Here is an 8,110-nt window from a genome sequence, read left to right on the forward strand (position 1 = left end):
CATCAAATCGTCTTCCAACTGAAGGTAATAAGAGGATAAATTCTGGCACTGAATAAGTAGGAAACTAAAATCTAAATTCTGTTTCGATCTCCAAATCAGTTTCTTGTCCCTTTCAGCTTTGAGCTTATCTATTAGAGGAGGATAGAATGCCGAAACTTTAGGTGGATGTAAAAATCTAATGAGACATGTTCGTACCAGGTTTGGATATTTTAGTCGTATTTCCATCTTCGTATTTTGCCTACATGTCTTGTCTTGGTCAGCTAAGTAAATGACAATGACCACTTCCTGTCTTTGTCCTCTGGATAGACCACTGACCACAGAGTCTAGTGTACTCAGGATGTACTGTTGTTTCTTTCTACAAACTGTGGGTATACCGATTGTAAGAAATCCTGTCAATAAATAAAAACAGAAAGTGAAAATTCTACCAGAGTGTGGCTAGAAAGTGTATTTTTCAAAAGTTGGCAATGAAGGGCAAATGTCTTGATTTTTTTTTCTAAAAGTCTTTTTTTTTTTTGCATTAATTAACGCTATATATAGCGTATCTAAGCTAAAACAAACATACGAGATTAAATGTTTATTTTCATATTTGTTATTTACTTTCAAATTTAAATTTTCATCGATTTTGAGCTTAAATATCACCACGTCTCTATACTAATATTGTCTTTAAACTGTGACTGATATTTAAATGTGGAGTCGGAAAATAAATCGGTTATTGTTTTAAATCCCTGATATCTTAGAAACCCGATTAATTCAAGTTGTTTAAGATAAGCCCTATCTTAAAAAAAAGTAACAAAAAAAAAAAAATAGAAAAATCTTTTCTTTTCTTTCTTTTTTTTTTTTTTTTTTTTTTTTTTGGTCAATTTAAGATAGTCTGAACCTATCAAAATTACGTCATGTATATGACTCTAAAATAAACAATGCAAATAAAAACTGCATGTAAATACTGTTCATTAGCTCCATATATTTCATGTACTCCCTTTCATTAGAATATATTTGGTTTTGTTAATGAGAGTATACCTTATAGATAAGCCCCGTAAGAAGTTTTCATTTCCTTAATTACATATTATGGAAGAACTAGTTTCCTTACCTGGACGTTTGTTCTGGCACGATCCCTCCATTGCATTTTGTGTGGCTACCTTGAGAAAATGTTTTCTATTCTACAATAATAAAAATATCACCTCATTAATTTGATAAGCAATTTATTGAATAGAAAAATGATTGATTGTGAAGAAAATAAACCAGTTACATAGGCAATTTAGCCACATATGATCCACATATGCATTGCCTTTCATATGAAGATCATATGTGGATCATATGAGAATCATATGTATATACAATCATATGAGAATCATATGTGGCCAATCATATGAGAATCATATGATCATACATATGTGAATCATATGAAGTAATATACATATGATTCTCATATGAAAGGTCCTACATATGAGAATCATATTTATGTTTTGGCAGTGGTCATATGAGAATCATATGAAACCATATTCACTAATTTGCCCTTGTTATACTCAGGTAAAAATCATATGAATATTTTGACAGTGATCATATGAGAATCATATGACACAGTGATCATATGAGAATCATATAAAACTGTATTCACTAATTTGCCCTTGGTATACTCAAGTAAAATTGCAATTTCAATAATATATCTCAATAGTAATTCAAATGTACATTAATTTCAAAAGACTTTGTTAGCAATAACTTATGTTAAGTTCTACTCTGTTTAACACCCCCCCCCCCCCCCCTTTCCCTTATAAAAAAAAAACCTTTCACAATTTTCTTTTTTTGTAATAATGCATACCCCAGACAAAATTGATAAAGAATAAATTGATTTGCTTTTTATTTCAAATCTTTTGGGTTTGGGTTTATTACTTGAGTAAAATAAAAAAATCCGTATTTTTCCCGGACCGGTTTTGACTTCTATCGGATGAAAGTGTACGTCATGTTTGACGTCACTGCTGCAGCAGAAGCAAAAGTAAGTAATCTCCTAACAATTTTTTAAAGACGTTTAATTCATATTGTTTAAATATAGTTTCATTACGGTTACAGGTTCGTATGAACTCATCTCTGTAATACTCTCAACACTTGTAATTGTTGAATTAATGCATTTCGTAAACCTACATAACGTTAGGCCCTAGTGATCTGTAAGTAATTTTGGATAAATTTGTTTCTGAATGGATGTAGGCCTAAACATTACAATTTACATGTTAAGCTAAAGGCATTACTTTGTTTTCTTTTTGTTTTGACTTTTGTTACGTACTGATTTGAAAATGAAAGTAGAAACCCTGTATAGCAGTTTGGCGTTTTTGTATGTTGAGATCGTTATAAAGTCGATTCTTTCATCAACTTAATGACAAATGTTTGTTTTTATGGCCTATAGATGCATTCAACAACTTGAGTTCAGTGTCACCGTGCTGCTTTTTTCATTAAGTCCCAAGAAGCCCAAAGCTGATAAGACTGGCGATTGATCCAAAAGCTGATTGTGACAGACGATTGCATCATCACAATATTAAAGGTAAAAAGAAATACTTGCAATAAAAAATCAAAGTGTACATCTGTAATGACTCCTGTATGACAAAATATTTCTTGATAATTTCTTTTTGTTCCTTTATAATTCTACATTGTTTGCATGGCTTCATCAAAAATAAATTCAACTCAATAATATAGAAGTTGTATTCTACATTTTGAAACAATCTTAATCCAATGCACTTTTAAAATATGGTAAGTGTGAATAGAATATGCTGGCTTTAAAAGCAATAACTTCAGGGGGTAAATTGAATTTTTGAATTTCAGCAAAAAATTAATAACAGTGGCAACTTTCAAGGTACACATTTGCATGTGTATGTGTTGAAAGTACATCAGATAGCTAATCCATTGAATATTTACATCTATGTATTCATTGACTGACATTTATAAAAAAAATCCAATACTAATAGATATTTAAGACTATTGAGAACCTACAAACTTGTATATTCTCTCTTTTTTGTAGTTTAAGTTTTAGTTATGCTTAGAAAATATCTAATGTGTTAATATTGGTTTTACAGGTTCAATATACAGTCAGCCTCTCATAAGAAAAAATCCAAAGATCCTAGGCTTGTTTCAAAGTTAAGGTAACTACACACTATTTAATAGACTTTCTTATATTCTTCCCAACAAAGTTTCTACTTGTCTGTAATTTTTTTTGTCCAAAAGTAATATATTTGTGTCAGAATCTTCTTAATTTTTGGCAATTATACTATTTAAACATTCCAAATTCAATTGACAAAAATAAAAAAATAATTGCTTTTTATGATTTTAATATGAAGCATGTCTTCCAATAGTGTAATTGTCTTGCAAAATTCAATTCGATTGTCAAAATAAAAGAAATGCTTTTTATAATTTTATTATGAAGCATATCTTCCAACAGTGTCTTGCAAATTATATCATAGGATTTCACAAAACACCTAGTATAACATATATAACATTAGTTTTATCTTGTATTATACATGTATCTGTGTCGGTGAATTGGGAATACATTTGTTTGCTGATGATAAGTTACTTTAATATAACTTGTAGAATTGATTTTGTAATTTAAGAATTATTTTGTTTTTATTTTTGAAATTTTTGTAGAGACAATTCTGTGCCACAAAGAAATTGTTCAGGAAGGGGAGAACTGGTGGATTTGCATTTTTGGTACAGTTCAAAGAGATTTTCAAAATGGTCAGATCAGAGGGAGGACAACTGAAAATATTGAAAAGATACAGAAAGAAAAAGAACCTGGAAATACATATGGAATAATTATGAAATGTGGAGGATGTACACAATCTTGTCTGAATTTGACCTGTAAAGATTTCCCATTCTTATATGTATGCTAGAATATCAAATAACTTGATTTTTCATAAATTTATAATAGAGAATACATGACAAATGTTATTGCTGATGTTTCAATTTTGCTGTGGACACTTTCATGTCATATGGTATTTTTATACAAGTACATGACCTAATCATGTTATTCATTTGTACATGTATACATATTTAACTTCTTAATCATTTTGCTGAAATCTTATAATTTGTACTCATTTTAGAATATCTTAAATACATGTATCGACAAAAGCCACCGACTTGTTTGTATATTTTCTTGTTTAGAATGTACACTGTGAAAAATTAGTTCTCTTGATGAAAATAATTTTGTCAAAAAAGTTGTGTTAGCATTATAAGATATTTTAAAATATTTAACCAATGAAGATAGATCATTGTACATGTAATGTAATGAATTTTCATCTAAAGCAGAAATATCTGATTTTTAAATGTGTACAAGAATGTGAAAAATATTGAAAGAGAACACACATAACTGTTTCATATGATTTACATATGATACACTTTTCATATGATTCTCATATGTAAATGGCTTGAAACACACTTAAATCATTCATATGCAAATCATATGTAGTTATTTTCATATGATTCACATATGTGGATCATATGTAAATCATATGATTTGCTTCATATGATTCACATATGATGCCCTTTTTCTATGATTCTCATATGAAACCAATCATATGAAAATCATATAATACTCATATGAGAATCATATGTGGCGAAGTTGCCTGTGTATGTAGAGAATATGCGGAAAAAGAACAAACAAATTCGCACTTCTACAATCTTTAATTAAACATGAATAACAAAATTTTGTTTGAAGTATTTTTCTCAGATCTTAGTTCAAGAGACTTGGATGTAAGATGGAAAAAGATACAGCGCCAAAGAGAGAGAGAGAGAGAGAGAGAGAGTAAATACATAATTATAATTTAGAGATTCATTGGCCCTTTTTACAAAAAGATGATCTCCATATGTGTTTCATGAACATTTAGCAGTCTCCAAGGTATCTAAGCTGAAGTAGTACATAAAATAATCTTATATCTATGAAACTGTAAGTTACTTAGTAAAAAATTTGATAGAAAATAAATTTATTTATTTTACCAAAAATTACAGGAATGTCAATTTTCATCTTAGTCGTAAGATTTTTTTTGTGAAAAGGGCAACAGAAGTTGTCAAATGGAATCTCCATTATTCAAGTACAGGTAACTCATATCGTCTCATCAAATCGAATAGGCAACTGATTTTATAACAAGGCGCAATAGAAATGTAGAGATCAATACTCCTAAAGATCTAGAGTTGGTTCACACTGTCTTATCGAGATTCATCTGATTATTCTTCATAGCACTTTATCATTTTACTTAACTTATAAGATTTTACCCTTTTGAATATGCTTAAAATTGTAGTAAACTGTAAAGTTGTAGAAAAAAAAGATGTGTTTACAAGTAATCTTTACACTAGTACACAGGCAACTTCGCCACATATGATTCTCATATGAGTATTATATGATTTTCATATGATTGGTTTCATATGAGAATCATAGAAAAAGGGCATCATATGTGAATCATATGAAGCAAATCATATGATTTACATATGATCCACATATGTGAATCATATGAAAATAACTACATATGATTTGCATATGAATGATTTAAGTGTGTTTCAAGCCATTTACATATGAGAATCATATGAAAAGTGTATCATATGTAAATCATATGAAACAGTTATGTGTGTTCTCTTTCAATATTTTTCACATTCTTGTACACATTTAAAAATCAGATATTTCTGCTTTAGATGAAAATTCATTACATTACATGTACAATGATCTATCTTCATTGGTTAAATATTTTAAAATATCTTATAATGCTAACACAACTTTTTTGACAAAATTATTTTCATCAAGAGAACTAATTTTTCACAGTGTACATTCTAAACAAGAAAATATACAAACAAGTCGGTGGCTTTTGTCGATACATGTATTTAAGATATTCTAAAATGAGTACAAATTATAAGATTTCAGCAAAATGATTAAGAAGTTAAATATGTATACATGTACAAATGAATAACATGATTAGGTCATGTACTTGTATAAAAATACCATATGACATGAAAGTGTCCACAGCAAAATTGAAACATCAGCAATAACATTTGTCATGTATTCTCTATTATAAATTTATGAAAAATCAAGTTATTTGATATTCTAGCATACATATAAGAATGGGAAATCTTTACAGGTCAAATTCAGACAAGATTGTGTACATCCTCCACATTTCATAATTATTCCATATGTATTTCCAGGTTCTTTTTCTTTCTGTATCTTTTCAATATTTTCAGTTGTCCTCCCTCTGATCTGACCATTTTGAAAATCTCTTTGAACTGTACCAAAAATGCAAATCCACCAGTTCTCCCCTTCCTGAACAATTTCTTTGTGGCACAGAATTGTCTCTACAAAAATTTCAAAAATAAAAACAAAATAATTCTTAAATTACAAAATCAATTCTACAAGTTATATTAAAGTAACTTATCATCAGCAAACAAATGTATTCCCAATTCACCGACACAGATACATGTATAATACAAGATAAAACTAATGTTATATATGTTATACTAGGTGTTTTGTGAAATCCTATGATATAATTTGCAAGACACTGTTGGAAGATATGCTTCATAATAAAATTATAAAAAGCATTTCTTTTATTTTGACAATCGAATTGAATTTTGCAAGACAATTACACTATTGGAAGACATGCTTCATATTAAAATCATAAAAAGCAATTATTTTTTTTATTTTTGTCAATTGAATTTGGAATGTTTAAATAGTATAATTGCCAAAAATTAAGAAGATTCTGACACAAATATATTACTTTTGGACAAAAAAAATTACAGACAAGTAGAAACTTTGTTGGGAAGAATATAAGAAAGTCTGTTAAATAGTGTGTAGTTACCTTAACTTTGAAACAAGCCTAGGATCTTTGGATTTTTTCTTATGAGAGGCTGACTGTATATTGAACCTGTAAAACCAATATTAACACATTAGATATTTTCTAAGCATAACTAAAACTTAAACTACAAAAAAGAGAGAATATACAAGTTTGCAGGTTCTCAATAGTCTTAAATATCTATTAGTATTGGATTTTCTTTTTATAAATGTCAGTCAATGAAAACATAGATGTAAATATTCAATGGATTAGCTATCTGATGTACTTTCAACACATACACATGCATATGTGTACCTTGAAAGTTGCCACTGTTATTATTAATTTTTTGCTGAAATTCAAAAATTCAATTTACCCCCTGAAGTTATTGCTTTTAAAGCCAGCATATTCTATTCACACTTACCATATTTTAAAAGTGCATTGGATTAAGATTGTTTCAAAATGTAGAATACAACTTCTATATTATTGAGTTGAATTTATTTTTGATGAAGCCATGCAAACAATGTAGAATTATAAAGGAACAAAAAGAAATTATCAAGAAATATTTTGTCATACAGGAGTCATTACAGATGTACACTTTGATTTTTTATTGCAAGTATTTCTTTTTACCTTTAATATTGTGATGATGCAATCGTCTGTCACAATCAGCTTTTGGATCAATCGCCAGTCTTATCAGCTTTGGGCTTCTTGGGACTTAATGAAAAAAGCAGCACGGTGACACTGAACTCAAGTTGTTGAATGCATCTATAGGCCATAAAAACAAACATTTGTCATTAAGTTGATGAAAGAATCGACTTTATAACGATCTCAACATACAAAAACGCCAAACTGCTATACAGGGTTTCTACTTTCATTTTCAAATCAGTACGTAACAAAAGTCAAAACAAAAAGAAAACAAAGTAATGCCTTTAGCTTAACATGTAAATTGTAATGTTTAGGCCTACATCCATTCAGAAACAAATTTATCCAAAATTACTTACAGATCACTAGGGCCTAACGTTATGTAGGTTTACGAAATGCATTAATTCAACAATTACAAGTGTTGAGAGTATTACAGAGATGAGTTCATACGAACCTGTAACCGTAATGAAACTATATTTAAACAATATGAATTAAACGTCTTTAAAAAATTGTTAGGAGATTACTTACTTTTGCTTCTGCTGCAGCAGTGACGTCAAACATGACGTACACTTTCATCCGATAGAAGTCAAAACCGGTCCGGGAAAAATACGGATTTTTTTATTTTACTCAAGTAATAAACCCAAACCCAAAAGATTTGAAATAAAAAGCAAATCAATTTATTCTTT

General features: G+C 29.1%; 2 long non-coding RNA genes across 2 annotated transcripts; one reads left to right on the forward strand and one right to left on the reverse strand.

Annotated features, from left to right (window-relative positions):
• The first annotated feature begins 2,220 nt into the window (after window positions 1–2,220).
• Window positions 2,221–4,059, forward strand: LOC134260911 (uncharacterized). Its single transcript, XR_009990663.1, has 3 exons — window positions 2,221–2,530; window positions 3,060–3,125; window positions 3,625–4,059. It is a non-coding gene; the product is annotated as an uncharacterized LOC134260911 (long non-coding RNA).
• Window positions 4,060–5,877: 1,818 nt separating this feature from the next.
• Window positions 5,878–7,722, reverse strand: LOC134260912 (uncharacterized). The gene is made up of 3 exons (XR_009990664.1): window positions 7,413–7,722; window positions 6,813–6,878; window positions 5,878–6,312 (listed from the first exon to the last, which is right to left on the reverse strand). It is a non-coding gene; the product is annotated as an uncharacterized LOC134260912 (long non-coding RNA).
• Between the last annotated feature and the right edge of the window lie 388 nt (window positions 7,723–8,110).

This window comes from Saccostrea cucullata, unplaced genomic scaffold (assembly GCF_032062105.1).
Source record: "Saccostrea cucullata isolate Sc308-1 unplaced genomic scaffold, CSIRO_AGI_Scuc_v1 ctg18537, whole genome shotgun sequence".
NCBI classification, from domain to species: Eukaryota; Metazoa; Mollusca; class Bivalvia; order Ostreida; family Ostreidae; genus Saccostrea; species Saccostrea cuccullata.